This window comes from Ailuropoda melanoleuca, chromosome 12 (assembly GCF_002007445.2).
Source record: "Ailuropoda melanoleuca isolate Jingjing chromosome 12, ASM200744v2, whole genome shotgun sequence".
Taxonomy (NCBI): Eukaryota; Metazoa; Chordata; class Mammalia; order Carnivora; family Ursidae; genus Ailuropoda; species Ailuropoda melanoleuca.
In genome coordinates, this window is record NC_048229.1 from 62,118,303 (window position 1) to 62,142,888 (window position 24,586).

The 24,586-nt window shown below is 47.5% G+C and overlaps 2 long non-coding RNA genes across 20 annotated transcripts in view; both read right to left on the reverse strand.

Annotated features, from left to right (window-relative positions):
- LOC105237265 overlaps positions 1 to 24,586 on the reverse strand; it is a 493,381-nt gene that overhangs the window by 218,491 nt on the left and 250,304 nt on the right. The gene's annotated exons all lie outside the window — the stretch shown is intronic.
- Positions 1,222 to 22,866, reverse strand: LOC117795097. Its single transcript, XR_004618914.1, has 3 exons — positions 19,625 to 22,866; positions 17,553 to 17,559; positions 1,222 to 1,241 (listed from the first exon to the last, which is right to left on the reverse strand). It is a non-coding gene; the product is annotated as an uncharacterized LOC117795097 (long non-coding RNA).

A 24,586-nucleotide genomic window follows, 5' to 3' on the forward strand; every position in this document is an offset into this window, starting at 1 on the left:
AGTGTTAAGAGTTGTGGGTCCAGGGAAAGTTGGGATCAGAGCTGGCAGACCCTTGCCAAGGAGCAGCCATAGCTCACTAACTATTTTGCAAACATGCAGACAGTCCCTCCAGGGCCAAGCATCCTAATCAGAGTCCCCCCAGTTCCAGGGGAAGGGGCAGACCTGATGTGACCCATAGATGTCAGGGTGACCCACTCCATAATTGCCCACTTTCTCGGGCAATGGGATTGAGATTATCTGGAGCATGTGGATGACCCAGTTATATCACGGTCTTTGTTTCTAATTGCATGAGGAAGGAATACAAGTAGCTGAAGGGATCAGGGTTTCGTGTGAAGGGAGGTGCCAGGAACATTCATTCCAATATTAGACCCACTTTGAGAAATGGCAACTGTTTGTTCAATTCGTATTTAAGAGAATAAGAAGCATAAGAGGATCAAACCAATGTCTACACTCTGCATTCAATCTACAGGAGGGTCTGGCATCTCCAGAACCCGAGAGAGCAGGGCCTTTGAGAGATAATGGGAGCGCTGGCCACCTGCAGTCACAGCTTCGTTTCAGGAATGTGGGTCAGCACAATCACACCACAGTTTGGAGAAGATAAATCTGTGATGTCATCATATATATGAAAAAAGAAACCTAAAATATTGCCTGGTGTCCTGGCTGGAGAAAGATGGCTTGAACAGAAGTGAGTTTTTTGAACGAAGCAGGGTACAGGGGAGAAAAAAAAGAGAGAGAGAGACTTGACAACGATTCACCTGCAATGTCCTGGCTGAGAGTCACTGAATCTGAGAAACATTAGCAAACTGGCGCATCAATGGGCCTTTCCAGTAAGTGGCTGGTTTGGTTCTCAGGCCCCTTGGGTGGCTGACGTGAGACGTCCCTGACACCACCCATCACCCTGTGTTCTTATTCCATAGCCAGAGAGTGTGCTCCCGAAGACCAACAACCTGCCAGATGGTCAGGGCAGAAGGTGTGAGCCCGGGTAGGGTGACATACGCCTTCTGGCTCCTGGGAAGGTCAGTGTCTTCATAGAAATGTATCGAGTGGAATTTGGTTTAAACACGTCTCTTGAATCTGGTTTCCGGTACAATTCTCCATGGGCTAGATGTCTGACATGCTGCCAGAAAGTTCTGGTGAGTAACAGAGAAGTAATAGTCTGAACCACCATGACCTTGTTGTTTTACTTCTGGTAGGCTCCTAACACACACACACACACACACACACACACACACACACACACACTATAGTGAGGTAAAATTTACATGCCGTAACATTTACCCATTTTAAGTGAGCAATTCAATGATTTCTTTTCTAATAAACGCTCATGGAGGTGCGAACATGACCACCATTCCATTTTAGAACATGTCTAACAGCTCATGGAGATCCTCCTTGTACTCATCTGTAATTAACCCATTTCCACCTCCTAGCCCCAAGTGACCACTGGTCCATGTTGGCCTCCTGAGTTTGCCTTTTCTGGGCATCTCATAGAAATGAGATGATATATTAGGCAGTTCTCTGCATCTGGCTGCTTTCACTTAGCACAATGTTCTTTGAGATTTGGCCACAGCAAGTACTTCATTCCCTGTTCAGACAAATAGTGTTTTATTGTATGGTTAGACCACATTTTGTTTAGGTATTCATCTGTCGAAGGATATGTGCATTGCTTCCACGTTTAAGCTATAGAAGAATGAGGATATGAAGTTCTGCCTACAAGTCTTTGTGTGGACATATGTTCCCATTTCTTTGGGGCAGGTACCCAGGAGTGGAACTGCTAGGTCACTTTGTAAATTTCTGTCTCCCCACCGGTGGGGTCTTGAGCTGCCACTGAGCCGGCCTCCTCCTCAGCATTGTGCAGGGTCATAATGGGATAGCCTGAGAACTTAGCTAGCTAGTATGAGCATATAGCATTCATTCCCTGGGAGATTTTGCAACTTTTGAAACTGCAACCACCTTTAAATGGAAAACAGCCTTATAATAGCCACCTGAGGTTGCTATTTCAGTAAGAGGATTCTCCAAAATACAAAAGATGTGAGAGCATCTTAAAGAGCACAGAAGATGATAATGTGATATTATTGCCATCATTAGTGTTACTGGCTTGTCATCTGTGATTTGAAATGATGGGGTTTCAAGCGCCATGGTAGGATCAGGAAGCAGCTAAAATCTAATGCAAAGAACCCTTGACTCTGATGTTTGCCCTCAACACTTCCACTTCCCAGTTATGGGAACTTCCTACAATGATTTGCCTTCCCAAGCTTTAATTGCTTCGCTTAAAAAATGGGGCCACCAACCTCATCTTTCAGGGTTTCCCTAGGATTAAACAAATTGGCAGCACATTTAATCCAGTCCTGTGGGGCTGTTGGGTGGTTAAATTACCTGACCCTAATTTTAATCTAGAAAGGCTGCGTATCTCAAGGGAAACCTCCAAGAATCAAAATATGCAGCAAGATAGGCTGCGTCCGATTTTGAGAGCAACTGCAATGGGGGGGGGGGGGGTCCTGCAATTCAACTAAAATCTGTCACTACTTACCTAGAGATAGTGTCAGATCCCCCAGGTCAAGGGCTCAGTCCTAGAGGACTCCTCCTTGCCCCCTTTAGCTGCCAGTCACGTGTCCAGATTGTCACCTGTGCTTCAGACCTACTAGCTCTAGATGGGAGGTTCCAGTGACCCCCTCCTAGGGTTGGATTCACTTGCTAGAATGGCTCACAGAGCTCAGAGAAACAGTTTACTTAACAGATTACCAGTCTATTATAAAAAGATAGAACTTAGGGACAGCAAGATATAAGAGATACATGGGTATGTGGGGAGGGGCACAGAGCTTCCACCCCCTCCCTAGCAGCCCCTCTCCCCCAAATCTCCACTTGTTCACCAACCCAGAAGCTCTCTGAGTGCTGTCCAGTGGGGTTTTTGTGGAGGTTTCATTTCACAAACACAATGGACTAAATCATTGGCTCTTGGTGCTTAAATTCCATCTCTGGGGGCATGGGACTGAATGTTCCAACCCTCTCATCACATGGTTGGTTCCCCCAGCAACAAGCTTTGGGTGGTCAATCCTCTTCCCCATCCCCAGCTTTAGAGGATTCCTAAAGTCACCTCATTAACATAACTCAGTTGTGGTTGAATGAGGTTTCTTACGAATAACCAGACACCCGTTCATTTTTATGACTCTGAGGAGATTCCAGGAAGAAAGGACAAGAGACCCAATATAACAAAAGATACTCCCATTGCTCTTAAGGGTCTGGAAATTCCAAGGGTTTGGGAAGCTGTGAGCCAGAGACAGGACAAAAACCAAATATCTATTTCTTATTATACATCACATTATCATACTGCCTCATTTTATTCACTTATTCATTGTATTTCACCTGGGATTTACTTGTATAGAATGTTGGTATCTCTCTGAAATGAAATAATGACAAAAATAACAGTACCGCCCACCGATAAGGCCCTTTTGAAAAGGGAATTCATATAGATATCCTTTAGGCTACTCAAACCTATGGCTTGCGAGCCTGGTGGCTCAACAGAATGACCTGGAGAGTATCCAGTCATGCTCAGTGCTTGGCAACAGCCTCCAGGACTCTGCGTGAGGACCCAGCAGGAGGTGGGACAGGGAGGGCTCAGAACTTGGGAGTGCTGTGTTGTTGTTGTCTTTAACTTCCCAGGTGATTCTAATGCAGAACCAGAGCTCAGAACCATCACATGAACTATGGAAAACAAGGTAGAAGTTGCCTTCTCTACCGTTTAGTTGGGGAGCTTGGAGAGAACTTATGGACTTGCCCCAGGTGATATGTCTAGGTCGTGATGCCATTGAGATTTAAAACCAGGTCTCCAGAGGCGCCTGGGTGGCGCAGTCGTTGGGCATCTGCCTTCGGCCCAGGGCGTGATCCCGGCGTTATGGGATCGAGCCCCACATCAGGCTCCTCTGCTAGGAGCNTGATGCCATTGAGATTTAAAACCAGGTCTCCAGGGGCGCCTGGGTGGCGCAGTCGTTGGGCATCTGCCTTCGGCCCAGGGCGTGATCCAGGCGTTATGGGATCAAGCCCCACATCAGGCTCCTCTGCTAGGAGCCTGCTTCTTCCTCTCCTACTCCCCCTGCTTGTGTTCCCTCTCTTGCTGGCTGTCTCTGTCAAATAAATAAATAAAATCTTAAAAAAAAAAAAACTGCTAAAAAAAACGGGTCTCCAGACTCAGTCCAATACTCGGTTTCTTACACCACCTTTTCAAGGAAGAATATGTAACTAGACTTTAGCTAACATGAATATTTTATTATTTTTTAAAATTTTTTAAAGATTTTACTTATTTGAGAGAGAGGGCAAGCAAGAGCACAAGCAGGGTGAAGGGCAGAGGGAGAAGCAGGCCCCCTGCTGAGCAAGGAGCCCCACACGGGACTCGGGAATTCCGGGGTCATGACCTGAGCCGAAGGCAGACGCTTAACCAATTGAGCCACCCAGGCGCCCCTAACATGAATATTTTAAATGGAGGGAAGTCCTGGAGTGGAGAAAGGACAACTGGAGTCCTTGGCAAGAATCTATAAATGAGTGGCCATCACACCCTCACCTAGAACAGGATGACAGGAGGGCCTCCTCATGCCTTGCGCACGCTGACACCAGGACCTGGTTTGTAATAAAACTGTTTACTGTGAAGAAGTTCAGTGAGGGGCGAGTCTCTAAAGGGATAGATAAATCCATAAGCAAGAATACTGAGTTGGTAAAATGCCCAGCTCAGCAGTTAGGAGCCAAAAACAGAAAGGCTTTGTGAGCAGGTGGGTACCTTTATTATGGTAATCAGCTCTGGCCCCAAGAAGCCATGAGGTCATCAGCTTCTTCCTGGGATGCCCTAATGGAAGGCAGGGGGCCTGGTCAACACAAAAATATGCCGCTGGGACTCATGGGGGGGGGGGGTTACTAGCAACTTAGGGTCTCCCTGCATCCCAGTCCTGAGCAAGTTTTAGCCTACTTGTGAATCACTGTGGACTGATGAGAGAAATGCTGAACTGGAAGGACTACACTTGAAGAATCATAATATTTGAGAAGGAAATGGGAATTCAAATTCATGAAGCCAGACCCCTCATTTTACAGATGAAAGAAAATGAAGCCCAGAGAGGGGCAATGACTTGCTTCAAGGCTGCAGAGCTAAGTGCATGGCAGAGCCAAGCCTCCCTGCCTGGTGGTTCTCCCACCATTAAAAACCAAACAAACGTGAAAACGTGCTCAAAGCACAGACAAGCTCCACTGATTGTCCGGCAGGAGAGATTCGGGGGAGGGGGAGATCACTAGTGCATTGTCACTCTCCGTTCTATGCTTCTACCCTCTCCTCCAGCCCCTGCCACTCTGCCTACGGAGAGAGTTGCCACTTTGGCTTCTATTCTGTGTTAGGGGGATCGAGGGAACATCATGGAAATCTGGATTCTGGTTCTGGCTTTGCTGTGTGTCTTGGAGAAGTCACTTCACCAATCTGGGTTTCAGTGTCTCCTTTCACGAGGAGTGTGAAGAGACAATTCTAATGATACCCTGTCCGGTCTATTGTCTAGAGAGTGGCAAACTTTGGCCAATTCTGGCCCAACACCTGTTTTTGTAACCGAAGTTTTATTGGAACACAGCCACATCCTATCATGCACGTATTGTCTACGGATGCTTTTCTGCTACAGTGGCAGAAAAGAGCTGAGTACATACAACAGAGACCACTGTATGGCCTGCCAAGCTGAGAATGTGTACTAGCTGGCCCACCCCTACCACCATATATTTATGGATTTCCTAGTCCAGATAATTTCTCTGCTATGTGTTTTTGGTAGGAAAATATTTCAAATATATACCTAAGCATAGAAACCAATTCAACCAATGATCCTCATATCCCCCTCGTTTTAACAGTTGTTAATATTCAGTTAGAATTTGTTTTCAGAATTCTGTATCATAGCAATCTATATTTATAAATCATATTGAATTCTGTGAGAAGGAGGAGGAAAAGACATACATGGGTGTACACAGGGCTCAATGACCCAAAGTGTTCAGCCCTACTCTAACGTAATCACTGCCATTCTATTTTGGGGTTTTCTTACTTATGAGCAGGGTCTTACTCATGAGATCCATGGTCTAAATTACAAGATGGACATTTTACCAGAAATTCCAAAAGTAATCATGAGGTTCTTTTTTTTTTCAATCAAATATAGAGTTTAATAGAAAAGTAAAATTGTGATTTTGTTTAGGATATTTAATCAGAGTTATCTTAACTAGCAGCACTTGACACAGTGCTTAAATGCTCACACAAACAGGGCAAGATTTAAAGAAAATAAAGCCCGAGATTGAGTTGAGTGGTTGAGTGCCCTTTGCCGTCTATTTCATTTCCTTATCTTAATCCACTCGGTGAGATCACACTCTTAGGAATCAATCCTAATCAGAATGTCCTTTTATAACCACTACTTCTTTTGTTAGGAAAACCAAAGCCTCTGAGACTTCTCTGAGCTCCAAGGTTTGCACAACTTCACTGGGACTCAGGGTCCCCACAGCCATTCGGGTCCCCTGTGACCTGCCCCACCCCCCCACCCCGCTCACATGAAAACAAAGATATGATTTTTGTTTCATCTTCCTCAGACACAACAGAGACAGAAGAGGAAGTCTCTGCCTCTCTCATTTGACTTCAGCGGCATCAATATTCCCCTTCTGCAACTTTGTAATATTTCCCCACTGTGTTCATTATTTGTTACTTTGAGGCTCTTGCATGATGTGTATGTGTCCCCTCATTCTGATCTTCTCTTGCTCCTTCCAATCAATGCCTAGCCTGGAAATGAGGTGAACATAAAACGGCATCGAGGGCTCCCCTTTGAAAACTCACCCTGGCTGACAGAACCTGGAGTCACAACCATTTCTGATATAGCCAGAAAAGCATGTGCTTTCAAATTTAAAAGATCAGAAAGTCTGCTGGGTTAGCATACGGTTAGTTAAATAGGTCTTGAGGCAGAAATATGTATTAGTTTTATGACCGCTATTCCAGTTGTGCTAATGACTCCACAAGGCGAGGGGGTATGTGACATGGTCAAAAGGTAATGTTTCCGCCTGTCTGCACGGTTCCACTCGGAAGTGCGCCTGTCTCACACACATGGTTCCTCTCTGCAGATTAAGGCTACAGTATTTTTAAGCTTTGGGGTTTAATGCCTCTGCTTTAGCCTTCAGAACAGCTCTCCCTAAACCCAGGGACAGATCTCCAGCCACACATCAGCCGTCCCAACCTCCCAAGCCGGGAACCAGAAGTGTGCTTGACACAGAACCCAAGGGGATTTGGGAATGGATAATGGGCGATTCTTAAATATATCATAAATATCTATTACCAGGACGATTAGTAATGATAAGAATGACCTTTCCTTAGTCTAAGACATTTCTCTCTTGATACTTAACCTACCTGCGTGGATGAGGTTAAGCGACGTTATCGTAATGGGCAACTATTAAAACACCTATAATTAAAATGACTGTTCTCTGGAGTGCTCAAGGAAAATGGATTTTTTTCACCTAACGATTATGGAAACAGAGTAACAAAACAGCTACAGCAAATTTGAAACAGATACTATCCCTCCTAATTCTATCCCCCTCAGAAAAGCACACAGGAGCTGCTTCGATGTGGGAACGTCACACGTGGGACACACAAGGATACCTAGAGAATTTACTTAAAATGCAGGTCCCCAGGCCCAGCTCACATCAACCCTGCTTCTCACCATTTGGGGTCAGGCTCAGGGTTGCACCTGTTAGTAATGCCCCAGGCGACACGGATGCTGCTAGTCAGAACAGCAAGCTTTGAGGGGCTCCTGGGTGGCTCATTCATTAAGCGTCTGCCTTCGGCTCTGGGCATGGTTCCGGCGTTATGGGATCGAGCCCCACATCAGGCTCCTCCGCTATGAGCCTGCTTCTTCCTCTCCCACTCCCCCTGCTTGTGTTCCCTCTCTCGCTGGCTCTCTCTCTGTGTCAAATAAATTAAATCTTTAAAAAAAAAAAAAAAAAGAACAGCAAGCTTTGAGAACCATTATAAATGTTACCACCTCTCTTTTTTCTCCTGCAATATATACATCCCCCAACTCTACATTCTAGCTGGTTACCCACTCCATATTTATTTACTCACAGGTATGTTTTTCAGCCTAGTAAAATTGAAGAGATCAGAGTTTAAACCCCAAATCTCCTCTTAAACAAATGTGTGCAGCTACGTCCATATTAACTGGCCAGAGGGCAGAGATAATATTTACAGCTTCGACTGGGTGTTACCGTATTGCTTTCTCCCAGCGTTAAGAAATGTCTGTGTAAATTGGCAGCTTAAGAGGACCTAATATTCACCATAATGTCACCAGCAATGTGTATCTGAATTTATTTTTACTTTGTCCTGCTAATTTAGTCAGTGTAAAATGGTATCTCAAGGTGGATTTAATTTGCACTTCTTGCATTTTTGGTAAAGATTAATATGTTTCCCTGCATTTCTTTGCTACTTATAAGTTTCCCAGAGTTACAGTTAAACTTTTGAATCTCTCTTTGGGTTCAGGGCAAGGCTTTTGCTTCTTTACTGTCAAGGCAACGGAGACCTCACAGAGACCACAAACCAGTAATGGAGCAGGGGCCAAGGCTGGAGTCAGCATCCAAGGACGGTGCTCTGGGCCAAAGTACCCTGTGTCCTGAAGGTCTTAAGACAAAAACTTCCAGATGGGAGGAAGGAAGGTGTTCCAGGTCGGATTCCCTGGGAAACAGAGACTGAGACTGAGATTGGCAGGCAGGAGATTCTTGGGCGGAGTCCTCAAGGTTAAGACCTGGAAGGGGCAAAGGAAGCTGGAGCTGGCAGAGGGATGCGTGTAACAGGCGTAGTCTCGGCAGTGACCCTGGGGGACCTCTAGAGCCAGGATGACCCTTCACTGCTGCTCTGCAGGAAGACAAAGGAGCCAGGACCTTCTTCCTTTGCACGGACTGGTCATCTAATATGTGCTGCCCTGGGGAAGGAACTGTGAGTTCCGGTGAGGCAACTCTCTGCAGGGGGAGGCAAATTCTGGAGAGGACTCAGCGATGAACCATCAGCCACCAGTGCTACCAGCAGCCAGGGGGATGAGAGCCTGAGTCCTGAAGAGGCACCCAGCATCCCCTGCTGATCTGATCTTGGCTGAGATGCTGCAGATTCTCTACTGGATTCTAATGTTTGAGCTAGCCACTGATGTATACCGAAGCACTCTAAAATGTAGTGGCCTAAGACAAACGACAGTATCTTGATTTTGCTCATGGTTTTGTAACCTGGGCTGGGTTCAGCTGTGGGCATTTTTCCTGCCAGTCTTGCTAGGGATTCGCTCATTGGGAGCTGTGGGCTGAGCTCCGTTGGGGGGCTGGTGGGGTAGGGTGATGGGGCTTCTCTGGCTCTCTCCAGGGGTTTTCAGGCCTCTTTTCAATGTGGCCTTTTCTATGTCACCTCCAGGCAGCCTCTTTTCATGGTCTTTGTAGCAAGATAACTGCTTTTCTTCTATAGAGACTTAGGGCCAATTCCCAGTTGAGTTTCCTAACCTCCACATGACTGACATTTAGCATTGGACAATTCTTTATTAATATCCCCATATTCTCCCGTGAAACCAAGGCTCATCTTTCTGAAACACACAGTTACAAAGTCACAGCACTGAGACCCGAGCCCAGGACGGCCCAACACCAAAGCCCACGCTCTCCCCACAGCCTGGAGCCACCTACACCAGGTTTCAAAGGGTTACTTTCATTTTTACTTATTTATTTTGCTGTAAACAGGCTCCATGCCCAGCCTGGAGCCCAACACAGGGCTTGAACTCATGAGCCTGAGATCAAGACCTGAGCTGAGATCAAGAGTCAGAAGTTTAACCAACGGAGCCAAACAGGCGCCCCTCAAAGGGTTACTTTTAGAAACGAACTACCCTCAATCTCCTAAGAAGATATTTTAGAGGAAAGAGCGAGGTTTTACTTGGGTTTAGTTACGCTTAATGAAGAAAACATTAATCACTTGAAGTGCTATTTTGGAGCTCATGAAACTAAAATGAAGCGCAATATGAAATGTTCATTTATTTCTGAGGGGTTTATTTTGTTAACATTCAATCATTCAATCCTCTCTGCCTTATTTATAAAGTTGGAGGGAAAGAACACTGGTTTTTTTTAAACAAGGAAAATTCTGAGTGATCCAAGTACCAGCTTCCTTCTCTTGCAGACGCAGAAGTCAGGGTCACAGGCAGCGCCTGGACTGGGCACCAGACGCCCTGCCCAAGCAGCCGGAGCGCCCTCAGGGGCGGAGCTCTGCGCTGGGCACTGCAGCCTTTGCAGAACCCCAGCTTGTCCCGGGGTATGAGAGGCCTGCACCTAAGGCTAGCCCCACCACTCATGGGCTTCCTGGCTTTTGATGAATCATTTACATTTCCAGAGCTTCAGTTTCCTTATCTACGCCTTGGGTGAAATAACTCTTACCCCAAGGGGATTTGTGTTGAGAAAATGAAGTGATGCATGGACATGTAATCCCTTCACTGTCCCTTCCTGAGCAAGGAGGGGACTGGCAGTGGGTGGAACAGACACAAGCAAGAGAAGTCTTTTGACTTGTGGGCAGATTAACTCAAGCCTCCTCCTTATCAGGCAGCAAGCCCAGTGTAGGAGAGGAGGCTAGCAGTGGATTAGGGTGCATTCTGCCGGTCAACGTGACTCACAGATCCTGGGCCACCTCCCCTCCCACCCAGAAAGGGAGCAGGTACATAAAAGGCAAAAATGAAGTAGGAATAATATTCCTCCTCCATTCCACTCCCACCCCATCAGACAGGAAATGGAAACTCGGAGACGAAGGGAAGAGCAGAAGACCAAAAGTCAATTTGTCACCCATCATTAGGTACGGTCACCACTACCTCCCAAGTGGTTCTCAAAACACTGAGTTCTTTTCACCCTCATACTCAACCGTATTCATTATAGAGAAAACGCTTTAGTCTGGAAGGCCGGGGGGGGACCTTAATGCTCTTCTCCGCTGAATGGTCTTATTTGCTGGGAAGGTACAGCTACTGCACACAGGGAATCCTAGCTTTCAACGTTGGGACATGGCAACAGGTTTTTTTGAACAAAGTTTTCATCGGACGCAATTTAATAATCATCTGAGGGCTTGTAAAGCACAGCAGGATTTTGTATTGCCTCCAGGGCATAATAGGAAGCATCCGTTTTCTAAGACTTATATTACAAGGGTCAAAATGTGGATTATGGTAGGTGTCTCACTTATATAGTAAAAATGACATGGACTTGCTTCATAGTCAAACTGATCGGGATTGAATTCTGGCTCTAGATTTACTAGCTGCCTGTACTCGGGCAGGGTCATCTCCACAAGCCTTAGTTTTCCATCTGTAAATTTGATATAAAAGCATTGCCTTAAGGAAACAAGTGGATGATTATAAAGCCCTTAGCACAATGCCTCACTCATAGCAAGCACTTAGTCAAGTCAACTTTATTTTGCCCATTCTGTTCTTTCGAATTCTATTTCGGCTGCATGAAAAATAAACATGCAGAGAAAGAGCGGGGGGCGGGGGGGGGCACTACAGAACTCCTAACTGTCCTCCTGGATGGGAGGTCAAAAAGCTGGTGATGGAGGTGTGGGTCTGGAAAGATGACCGGCACTTCCACAGGGGGGGCGCTACACTCCCCATCTTATCTAATCCTCACCGACATCCTGCAGCTGTGAATGCAGGCTCCTTAGAGACATCAGTTGAGGATGGCATCCTGACTTAAGAGTGAAATTCCCCAAGCCTATGCCAGAGAAACCTCTGCATGAGCGTTCCTGCACTTGTAAAGTCAGAGGTATATTTCAGCGCTTTGGGTAAAGTGCTGCGGGTCAGCCTTCCCACGGTGAGTTAGGAAAGGAGAGGACACTAGGAAGAGGGCCTTAGGCCTTTGCTGCGCCTCCTTACGTGGTCCCAGAGACACGTGGTGGCTCTCCTCTGTTGTCAGTCACCCATGGGCATCCATAAGCACGACTGTTGTTTTTTTGTTTTAAGATTTTATTTATTTTAGAGAGAGAGCGAGCATGAGCAGTGGGAGGGGCAGAGGAAGAGGGAGAGAGAGACTCTCAATACAGACTCTGTCCTGAGTGTGGAGCCCGACTGGATACCCCCACCCCGAGATCATGACCTGAACAGAAATCAAGAGCTGGACACAACCGACTGAGTCCCCCAGGCACCCCTAAGCACAACTGCTTCTAAGAGATTTTGCTTCAGATACTGAGCCTCATCACTGAACTGGTTGTTATTGAACTAATTATTTCCAAATGACAGCTAAAGGCTCCCTTTTATGTGCTGGCCCATTGTCTGTCTTATTAGTAATGTGCCTCAATTTCAGTTGGGTCAGCTGATGACAGGTCTTGGCTCAGAGAGGTGGACTTTCCAGTGAGGACTCCTTGCGTATGTCTCGGCCACCTCAAGGGTTTTTCCATGACAGTTCACTCACACAGGATGGGGTAAGCTGTCCAGTGGGCACCCAGGATGCAAAAAGTTGTCTTCAAGTGTGAGCAGAAAAGCTCCCTGGGCACCCATGATGCAACTCCGGCTAGAGGACAGGCATTGTGCTAGGCAATGCTGAGGGCAGTCCCCTGCAGCCCAGGGAAGTTGGGAGGACCTGTGGTTTCTCAAGAGCCAGAGATGAAGAAGGATTTTTTGTTTTTTTTTGAAGATTTGCTCCAATGGTGACTGCTTTGTTTGCGTTGGCTCTGAACAAGATGTCTCCTGTTGGCTGCCCTTAGTCCAGGGCCCAGGATGGTGTGGGGGCTGAAGGCAACACTATTCCCACAGCATTGAAAGGAAAGCGCTGGGAAGGTCAGACAAAATCAGCCAACATCCTGCTGGGGGAAACACCTCGTTTCGCAGTCAAGCGGGAGAGTAGACCCACAAGGAGAAGTGGGGTTTTCAGTCTGCTAGGCTTCAGTCTGAGCACACCGTATTGAAAATGAGGCAGTGGAAGATGGACGCGGCGTGGACTTGGAATCCAGCATCTAGTGGTTCACTTTTGTCTTTGCCTCCAATAAGTAATGTGCTCTTGGGTCTCCTGCTTGATCAAACTGAAATGGGGATAAGCCTAGGGACGTCGTAGGGCGGTTGTGTGGTTACATGGAAGAACACAGATAAAAGATACGGTACATAGGGTAGGCCTAACATGATTATTTCCTTTTCTCTTCAACTTCCTTTGTTTTCAAAGCCTCGACCCACAGCGGGTAATTTCCTACTAAAATCCATTCTCTCATCTCCCTAATAGCAGAACCCTGATTTCATGCAAAGGCAGCCATGAGCCTCACTGAGAGACCATACCCAGTGGCCTCTCTTGCAGGTCAAGGTAGCAGAAGGCAGTGAGTGGGGCTTTGGGGAGACCCCCTTCCACCCTCCTCCCACCCAGGAACCACCCAGGAACCAGAGCCCGAGCTCAGCCTGGTGCCCAGATACACTAGCTGACTGAACAGCAAGAAAAGTAATAATTATGATAGAGACAACTCACATTTATGAGTGTCGTGCAATGCCTGTCAATGTGTGCGGCCTTTTACTTGTTTCATTTCATTTAATCTTCAAAAAGACTCTAGGAAATAGTTTCTACTATTAACATCTACTTACCAAAATTAGAAACCTAAAGTATAGGAATCTATGAGTAAATGTGTGTAGGCAGGAGCGAAAGAACGTCTGAATGAAGGTGTGAACACATGAGTGACAGGGCCAGTTGGTTTCAGGGAGGAGAATGAGAGGTGGTGGGTAGGTTTAGTCTTCCATCGCTGCTGCAACACAGGGTCAAAAATCTGCGAGTTTCAAACCACATGCATCTATCCTTACAATTCCGTAGAAGTCTAACACGGGTCTCGCCGGACTAACATCAAGACGTCAGCAGGACTGTATTCCTTTCTGGAGGCTCTAGGGGAGAATCCGCTTTCTCATCTTTTCCAGCTTCTAGAAGCCACGCATATTCCTGGGCTCCCTGGCTCCCTTCCTCCATCTTCAAAGCCAGCAAAACTGGGTCAAGTTCTCCTGCTGCTGCTACCCTGCAATGTCTGTTCTGGCTGCTGCTTTCAGGGACCCTGGTGATTACACCGGGCCTGCCTAGATAATCCAGCGTGATCTTCAGACAGCGGACTAGCCACCTCAGTTCCATCTGCAACTCTAACTCCCGTTGGCCGCATAAGGTAGCGTATGTACAGTTTCCGAGGATGAGGACGTGGACCTCTTTGGGGACCATTACTCTGCCTACCACAGGTTTTTCAGAGGATTTCTCCTCGTTCGGAAGGAAATGTTTGCGATAGGAGCAGCTGCAGCTTGTCCCTAACCCCATGGCAGGATGTCAGATCTCAGTTTAAAGATTACAGGAAGATGAAACCGATTTGGCTCATTTTCCTGGCAGGGTGGTGGGGATACAGCTGCCGTCCCACAGTCTCCTGCTGTCACCTTCAGATGCAGACTCCCAGGCATTCCTCTGGGGGGAGGACTAGGACAACACTGGCCGGTCGCAATGCTGGGTCACAGGGCTTGCCGTATTTAGCATCCAGAGGCCTCTAGCCATGTGGGATTGATTTTCAAGAAATCAGGAAAAAGAGAGAGAGGGAAATTGCATTTGTGAAGCCAGGCTCAATCTCTCCTTAATCATTTTCAAACTCATGTCTTCAACCAGACAAAAGATTTAGGGTTCAGTGTGGGACCTGATGGCCTTAAGAGGGAGAGACACTAGCCCCAGGTGGCCCAACTACTAAGTGACAAAGTAGAAACGGGGACAGGGGGCCTTCTGTCCAGCCTCTCCCTGAGCAACCCTCTCCACCCACCAGACCCCATGGCCAGACTACTCTTTGGGCCTTTGAACCAAAGCCTTTAATTCCAGAACAACCGCTTTATGCCCTTAGATGTGTATATCTTTCTGTCAGAATTCATGCTACCTCCAGAAAGCAACCTCCCACCCCTCGACCCAAGTATCCCATTTGTCTTCTGGTCCTTCCTGTGTCCACACCAACCATTCCATGCCTGCTATCCATGTCTGCTATCTCTAGTCATGTCTAAGATGGGTCTCTCTCACTTGACCTTGGGTTTCTTTAGGTCCCCACTACCGCCTGTGCTCCTGCCATACTGTCTTTCCCCGCCATTGACTATCTCTAAATCTTTGCTGCTTAAAAGACAAGTGGATGTTTTCAGTTGACTCTAGTCCACAAATACTTTCCTTTTTCTGTTTCACCTTAGCACAGCAGCCTCAAAGCAAATCAGCTACCTTTTCTCCAGTACCTCAGTGAAAAAAAACCCTTAACACTTTCTTAGGAACTACTGGGTCCCCACACAAGTCCCCGTTCACGAATGCTTTGCAAGAAATGTCTCTCTACTCTGCACCCAAGAGCAGAAGACAAGTAGTTGGTCCTTGAGCTACCTTGAAGTTTCCGCAAGGTGAAACGAGGTAACAAGAAAGCAAAGTCCATTCGGGAGGTTGAGAGAGCATCGCCCCTCCCCCAGGCTCTGTTGCAGAAACCCAAGCAGATGGTGGGTTTTTGCCTAGCTGAGCATTGCTAAACACCATTGTCTGAACAGAAACACTCCTAGGTCAGATCTCCCAGATAAAAAGGTAATTACAATTAATCCCTCCTAATTGCTATCCTCCTTCTGCCCGGCACACTGGAAACAAATCCTCACTCATTCTTGCCGGAGTCAGAGAGGTGAGTGAAGCCTTCTGTGCTGCCTGTGGAACTCTCTAGATGAAAGACCCGTGTCCCCCACTTTGTGGATAAGAAGGCTGAGAATAAACAAGACACATGTTTCTGGAATTGCTGGGGTGGTGGGAACATCTCTTTGAAGCTGCATCTCTCCATTGCCAGGAGAGTTAAATAAAGGGGATAAGATCCCCATGGGCTGGTGAGCACAAAACTAATCTGAAAGACTGTCCATCTTTGTCTGAACCTCATTGAGGGGAGCTGACTTTGGGGGAAGCACCTCCTTTATAGCAAAAACTGAGCTAGACATTTCTACATCATTTCATTTAACCTCCATAATGTATAACCCTGTATATGTTATAAATTCCATTTGCTAGCTGACAAATCTCTGACTCAAGGAAGTGAAGTGACTTGCCCAAGTCTCCCCAGGTAGCAGAAGGGACAAAACCCAACTGTGAATACAGTTTATTCATTCATTTTGATTCCTTCTTGAACAAGTATTTATTATAGAATTATGGGCATTGTAGCCATAGACAGACAAACCAGGCCACCAGGAGAAGCCAGAGTCCCTGCAGGGCTGGGCATTCATCTCAAGCTGGCCTGGTCTATCCTAACAAGCAGGACATGCTGAGTAGCTGGGGCCAGGTCCAATGGGGGAACCTCATGCCCTAGAAAAATCTGTCTCATTCAGCATTATACTCCTTCCTAGGGCAAAGGTAATTACAGGATCACAAAATGCAGTTTAACAAGAGCTTCCATTTTTTCCAAGCCTGGGAGAAATGCCCCAGCACAGCCCACTGGTCCACAGGCACGTCACCAGCAAGCAGCAGGGCAGACCAGGGAGAGAGGGCTGGAACTGAGTGGCCGAGCTGGGTAGACCGGGCTGTGGACTTCAAGGGCAAGTTCTGGGTTCGAGCACTAGCCCTGACACCTCCTAGCTTTGCAGATGTCACGTCACCTCCTGGAGCCTCCATTTCCCACATAGTCAAATAACAATTCCTTCTTGTAATTTATGGTGGGGAATCGAAGGAGGAAACATATGTAGCACCTAGGAGGCACTGTAAACCAACAGGATAGGAAAAAAAAAAATCCACCCAGAGTTGGCTGGGCAATGTAGGAAGGTTGCAGAGGGAGTCAAAACAAAGCAGGGTGCCCAGGTGGAAGAGAACAAGCCCAATGAAAGCAGGTGCCACATCTGTGTCCCAGAGTCTAGAAAACAGTCTGGCATATAATAGGCATTTTAAAAATTTTTTTGATTTTAGAAGCAGAGGACAGAAGGCAAAATTTTTAAAAAACAAAAAATTTGTGAATTTAGGGTGAATGAAAATTGGTTACTATCATGGTGGTATATGAAAAAGCCAATGATGGACATCCTGGTGAGCAAAACCTAAATCCCAAGACCACAGGTCTAGGGCCAACACGTGGCCACAGAATGAGAGAAAGCCCATCATCCTTTGAGACCAAGTCCAGGAGGAAGGCAGAGCCTTGATCTCAAACAGGAAGAAAGAGCCTGCGATCTAGCTATGCGGCACTTGACCTGGCAAGACTGGCTGCTGGGATGAGTAGACAAGGCTCCCTGGATCTCCTCCCTGAACCAGCCAAGCCCATTAGAACTAGGACCATTCAAGACATGACCCATGTTTGGAACCATTGCTCTGCAACTTCTGGACCAATTTAGCAGAAAGACAATGATGTCCAAAGTCAATATCATGTCCCCCAAATACAACCAAAAGTGTTGTACCGAGAAACACGGTGGATTCTGGGTGGCAAACAGCAGGGGCCGAGGCCGCTGGCCTGCTCCTTGCCCTGGCCAGGCCTGGGTGGCCTCAGAACTTGTCATGGCAAGGCTGGGGGAGGCCAGCCTACCCCTCACCCTACTTTGCACTCAGGCCAGGGTCCTGTGACTTACGTCCATCACCACCTGCCTCTATCTAAGCTCCCATCAGGGCCTGAAATACTGTTATGATCCAGCATGAGCCACGGCAGGCTACAATTAATTAATTAATCAGTTATACTCTATCAGCAAGTGCAGACCAGGAAAGTTAAATAAACAAATTAAAGACTATGTTTCACTAAAGCTCAGCCCAATGAAATAATAATGAGGCAAAGTTAACTGCTCTGAACAGAAGACAGGGAGAATATTATAATGGAATATAGCAGTGCAGTAATATCCTAGAAAAATGCCAAGCCGATCCTGCTGCGGGGACCCTGCTGCCCCCATGCCGTCCTTGGGGAAAGCGGTGGGACCCCAGAAGGGCTGTGTGTCCTGCTCTGCAGCCACACGGACCTGCACTTGAATCCCAGCTTGGCCGCTTATCAGAAAAAACCCATCCCAGCATGTGCTTATCGAAAAGTCCCTCAGCTGCTTTGAGCCTCAGTTTCCTAATTTATTAAAAGGAGGAGGAAGAGAATAGCAGTTATCTGTCAGTGCCACCTGCACACCTGCCAGCGCTCACTTTTTCAGACACACACACAGGTCTTTCTCACACTGCAGGAATGTGGCTCTCTGCTCTGGTCAGGTCACTGTACTGGGGGGTTTGACTCCCCTGGGGGCAGCTCCCCACCCACGATGAGTGTGGGTTGGTGGATCAATACCTGAGCTCCTCACCCTGGACAGGACATGTCCGAAGTCCCACAGACAGCCCATGGGGGTGGAGCTCCCACTCTCAGAGCCTGCTCGCTCTTCACAGACACTGAATTGTCTTCGTTCCCACCTAGTCTCACTTTTCCTCTTAACCTTCTGGTGCTTCCCTGATTACTTCCAAGATCAACCACTTGCCATCAAAATCTGCTGCTAGGGGGAGCCTGCCTGAGACTAGCTCCTTGAACAGCTTTTCTGAGTTATATTCCAACATTCTGCCCCTTCCCCTTTGGCTACTCCGTAGTCCCCAGTCATAGGAGCCACAGAGATCTAGCCTTCTCCAAGGACGGGGGGTCCATCCATTCCACTGACTGCAGAGCCCAGGAGACCTTGCCTTTATGGATGTTTATTCAGTCGGCAAATATTTACTGAGAGCCAAGTGTGCCAAGACCTTGTCTAAGGCCTGGAGGTCCAGTTGTAAAAAGCACAGGTGGTCCTCACCCAGCTTCCTGAGAGGCACAACACACACCCAGGGCATGCCTCAGATGCAGGGAGAAGCCACAATCACAGCACAGGACTAGGTGGGGGGCTCCCCGGTCTGGGCCTGGGAGGGGAAGCCAGACACAGTTGGCATGACCCTCAGCCTCTGTAGCTCAAAGTAGAGAAGTTCAGACCCCGTTGAAAATAAGCTGAGTGCTTCAGAGTCTTCAAGAAGCTGGCTCGATCCTTCTCACAGAATCTGTGTTTACGCATCCAGGAACTGATATCTGGGCAATTTTCCAGCATCACTGTTGGAGGATAATGTTCCTTCCCAAGGCTTTATCTATACAGATCAGCATCTGGGGCCGTCAGGCAAGGTCTCTATTTTTCCTCTTCCCAGGCCTTCTGTACCTGGCCCCCAGGGAAGGCCCCTCACTTGTACTGGGGCAGGAGTATCTTACTCTCCACTAATGACACTGTCATGCAAGCATCTTGTGGGCATCTTCTGAGCTCCTCCACATGGAAGACACCAGCTCTGGGTTCTGGCACAAACAGATAAACAGTGCATCTGAAAGCCAAGGAGCAAAGTTCCCAGAGAATGTTCTAGAACTTGGAGAAGAGGGATCCCGGGGACCAGGGTTACACAATGGTCCAGTCACAGAGGCGTTCCCTTCTCTCCCCCACTGGGGTCTTTGAGAGGTCGCAGGAAGGACGCCAGTGATGCTCAAACCAAAGAGACAGTAATTATCTCAGGGCACTGCTTCCAATTAGGGCCCTTCTAATGGTGATGGGTTTTCCTTGCCAGTTACAGGTAAAAAATGTAAGTGACAAATGGTGATAGGGGGTTACAGTACACCTGGACACAGGTCCGTCTGCCAAAGAATATTAATGTGTTCCTCTCATGCCCTCCCCATCGCACATGCACATACACACACACCTGCACACACAAACGCACACACGTGCATGCACATTAACACTATCGCACCCAGTAATCCTAGAGCAATCAGCGCGCTCTGTGGTGTCATGTGATGGTTGCAGGATGGTGTCTGTATCATCCACCAGGGTCTGCTGGATTTCTCCTACCCTCAAGCACATGTTTCTTGCTGGGACCTGGATCCCATGCTCTGTTCTGCCCAAATATGACTCATGGTAAAAAGTAACAATAATGATACTAACAACTGATAAACCACTACTTCCTCGTGGCTTCTCCCGTGCCAGACCCTATACTGACCGCTTTATGTGCATGAATTCAGGGGTTAGCAAATGATAGTCTGAGGGCTGAATCCACACCACTCCCCACACACTGATATAAATAAAGTTTTATTGGAACAGCCACACCCACTTACGTATGTACCGTGAGCAGCTGCATTAGCAGCGCAATGGTGGAGATGAGTAACTGAGGCTGAGACCCTCCAAGCCTAAAATATGTCCTACCTCGCCTTTCTTGAAAACATGTTGCCAACCCATCCATGAGTTCACCTGACCCTTACCGAAGCCCTGTGACCTGGAGATCACTGTAAAAGTACTTCACACAAGGAAAGAGGAGGGAGCAGCTCTTTGGGTCAACGGACACATGTATCAGAAACAGGTGCAGAAGCCTCAGAATATTTGTGGGACCTGGAGAAGAGGAATTCACCCAAATCTATGGAGAGAGTCATGGCTTGGATCCAACAGAATAGAGTAAAAGGGCATCCGCACCAGAGGCCCAGAAGATAGCACCGAATGACAATATTCCTGTGTGTTGCTCACTGACAGGAATCTTCTTTTGCAGAGACACAGGGTAAGGACGCCTCATTAAATAAGGGCTCTCAAATTTAAAAATCATTCTCTATGTGACCATTGAAGAATAAATGCCACAGCTTATTGTTAGTACATGGCAAAATAGATCATGTTCTAATCCCCTCTACCTTGGTCTGATTGCAAAATGAACACCTTCTTGATGTTAGTCTGTTCATGATTATCCTAGAGAAGCAAAAAGCTATGAACACACTAATGTGTCCTTGGAAACTAAATTTCCTAGTAAGTATCAGCAGGATCACAGCAAAGGGAAACAAACTAAAGACTGTTCTTATTACTGATTGGACCTCACATGCTTAACTGTTTGCTACAGTTTGTATCCAAACACACGGAGCCCATAAAGTTATAAATGGTAGTAATACAAGGATATGAACAGGGGTTAAACCTGGTGATCGACAGACATAGCTAAAACTAGCTGAAGGAGAATTCTGCTCCTCTCTCAGTCTCTATGCCTACGTCCATATGCCCATGGCCAGCAGGAAGTAGCTACAGAAGACAGACTTTCACCCCATGCCCCTCAAGGATGAGGAGAACAAAACCAGAGGAGGGATTTGTTACCAGGTAGGTCCCAAGACCTGGCCTTGACTGCCCACCTGCTTCTACTGCTAACATTTGTCTTATGTTTTCCCCTAAGCTCTTCTTTCCCTGCTTTCTTTTTAATTCGGGCAAATGACACCTGAAACCACCCCCAGGTGATGGTGACAAAATCTCCTGCCCCCCAGGCCACCCAGACCTTTGAGCTAAACCTGACTTGCTTCTGCTCACATGGACATGGAGTGACCTTGGGAATGACCTACAATTCTCTTTACCTCATTAAAATACTAAAAGCTCCCCCCAAGGAGGAGCCTCAGCCTCACTTACATGACACACTATGTATAGGCATGTTTCCTTAAGGCGCATGCATCATGCCTGCTTTCGCACAGGATGACAAGGCTTCCCTATTTAAGCATTCATCCTAACCCTAAACAAAAGGAACCCATTCTCTCTCTCTCTCTCTCTCTCTCTCTCTCTCTCTCTCTCTCTCTCTCTCCCCCTTTCTCTCCCTCAGAGTCACGGTTTGGAAAGCCATTCCCCATGACCTCCTCATTTGCTGCAAATAAAAATTTTCTTTGAATGATAACTCAAAAAAATAGCATTTCACATAAAAATCAAGGAATTCAGAGAGGTTAAGTACTTGGTTCTAGGACACACAGCTTGTGAGCAAGAGAACAGGGGTTGAAACCCAGGACTTCTTTTGAAGGTGAATCCGAGATGAGGAACATGGTCCACAGGAGGACCAGACAGGAAGGAGCAGGATGGGGGGCCATTAATCAATGCAATAACCAAAAGCCCCAGGGCAGTGGGAGGGACAAGACTCTCACAGGTGTTCTGAAATCTGGAAGGGATTTTTGTCCCTTCCTTTCCCCATCTCTGTGAACACTTAGTGGTTTGTGTCTGCCCGACGTAGAATAAGATTCAGCATCATATGGAGCAATTTGTCACCTGACATCATGAATTTGCAGAGCCTGGTGAATAGCAGATGCTTAAATGTATTTGCAAAGGTTGCCCTGACTCTTTTTAAGCCTCTTTTCCATAGTGGGAAATTGGAGCAATGCTGTCCCAGTCCTAGAATTTCAGAATTTCAAAAGTGCCTCAGGATCTAAGAAGTTGCCCCCTGCTCTAGAATTCTCATCATCTCAGGAGCACCCCTCACTTAATTTGCTCTGGCTCTTGTGGGCCCATCAAGGACACCAGGCTGAGCCTCCCATGTTTCCACTGCCCTCGTAGGTAAGGTGACCACACCTGGGTCCTCCCCAGCTGGAGGTGACTCCCAACTCCAGCTGCCTTCACAGCCTACAGAGCCCTGTGCAAACAGATGGGAGTCTGCTGCCCCCGGTCTGATGCAGAGCTCAAGGTCTGTTCCAGTCCCACCAGGACTAGTGTGGAGTGTGGTCTGAGGACTGGTGCCCTGTCCATTCTCAGAACATCCCTGGTGAGCTGAGTGTGAATTTGCAAACCCTGGTTCGCTTGGAAGGACCCCTTAGAGCTGTAGGTGTGTATCCTCCTTCCAGCAGACATGGGCCTGCCACACTTCCCTAAGGTCCCGAAGGCTTTGGAGTGGGAATTTCCTCCAGTCAGAAAAATCGGAGCTGAGCAGGTTGGTTACACAGGTATTAATTAGCGTAACAAAACCCCAATGTTAAAAGATAACCTCACAAGGATCTCTCAGTCCACCCGCATCTACAGCAACTTCATGAGACTGATAATGACATTTAAATGGGAGATGAAGTTGGGGCGCCTGGGTGGCTCAGTCGTTAAGCGTCTGCCTTCAGCTCAAGGCGTGATCCCAGCATTCTGGGATCGAGCCCCACGTCAGGCTCCTCTGCTGGGAGCCTGCTTTTTCCTCTCCCACTCCCCCTGCTTGTGTTCCCTCTCTCGCTGGCTGTCTCTGTCAAATAAATAAATAAAATCTTTAAAAAAATAAAATAAAATAAAATAGAATAAAATAAAATAAAATAAAATAAAATAAAATAAAATAAAATAAAATAAAATAAAAATAAAATAGGAGATGAAGTTGAACTTTCCTTACTGCAAAGGAATAGGATTTGGAAGCCCAGTGATAGGATTTTTAGCCAAGTTCTGTATTTTGTAAAAGAGGAACTCATGATAGGAAGCTTGCAATTAGATCAAGGGTCCAACTCAGGCCATGACATCTCTGAAATATCACTATCTTGGGCACATCCCTCAGAATGTCCAACCTGCGTTCTTCATTAATAAAATGAGAACAGTAATCTTCCCCTCCTTCAAAGCAGTTAGAGGATAAAATACGGATATAAATTCCTGGGGCCTGGTTGGTCCTCCAAAGACACCTCCTTAGAAAAAGCGTGCTGCCTGGCAGGAGGGAAACCTCACACAGAGCACTCAGGGCCAAAGGGAGCGAACCACACGATGGGGGAGAAGGTCAGCAGAAGCAGGAGGGGAGGCTACAGGGAAAGCAAGTGTTTGATCTTCATCTGCGAGGGTGATATGGCACGGTCGCAGTGTTTAAGACAGGGGAGAGAAGGCAAGCCTGGTAGAGGGATGGTGGGCGGGGGGTGCAGGGGCAGCCATGGGCCTCAGCCTTCAGCGGTAAATGGGGAGACTGTGCTGATGGGGCAAGCAACTCAGGGTGCCTTTGTTTCTCTCCTCCCTCTTCCTGGGTGAGGGGAAGCTGAAGGATATTTTACCCCCCAGGTCAGCTTAGAATTGAAGAGCTCCAGCATTTGCACCCCCTCTGCGACCAGCCAGGGGGAGGGGAGCCCCAAAACCTAGACACAGAGAAGGCCAGGACAAGGAGGCTCAGAGAGCTGGGAGTTGCCTGAGACCATGGGTATGGCCCACACTCACAGTGGGAAAACCACAGTTAAGAGGGAGCCAGCCAATCAGCCTGACACATCAGACATTCTAGTTTTGGGAAACATGTGCTGTTTTGATCTGCTTATGGAAAGAGAAACTCCAGGGGCCTGGAGAATGGGTTTTTGTAGAGTTTGGCATTGTTCAACATGATCTAAGGTGCACTGCCTCAGCTTTTGCACGAAAAGGTACCTATGGCCCAGCGAGGATGCTGTGACAAGTGCCATGCCTGGCCCAGTGTCCTCAACCTGTGCCCAGAGAGCCTCCGAATACCAGCATGGTGTAGGAAAAAGTCTCTGAGGTGAGAAGTTTTTGAAAAGGGCTCAGCCACACTCTTTGCGGGTGTGGGGCTTCGGCGGGGGGTTGGGGGGGGCGTGGACAGACGCTGCTGCAGGTTAAAACTCTGCAGAGGAGAAGCAAGCATGCTATCAAGTTCACACCACCGTCCTGCCCCCGCCCTGCTGTTTTCTCTAAAAGGCCCCAGAACAGCTTTGCTGCTCTGGGGACCCACAGCGCATTGTAGAATGGACAGAGATTGCGATACAAAGCAATGCAGCGTCCTTGTGCACACGGGCCATCCTGGACAGGTGTGCACACCTGTGCTCAGGACGTGGCACAAGCCTCGGCTTCCTCCAGTCTGTCTCCTCGCCGGTCTATCCCTAGCTGCCTGACGCTCCCAGAGAACCAGCATTCATGGCAGCCTACCGTGTGCCTAGCCCCGT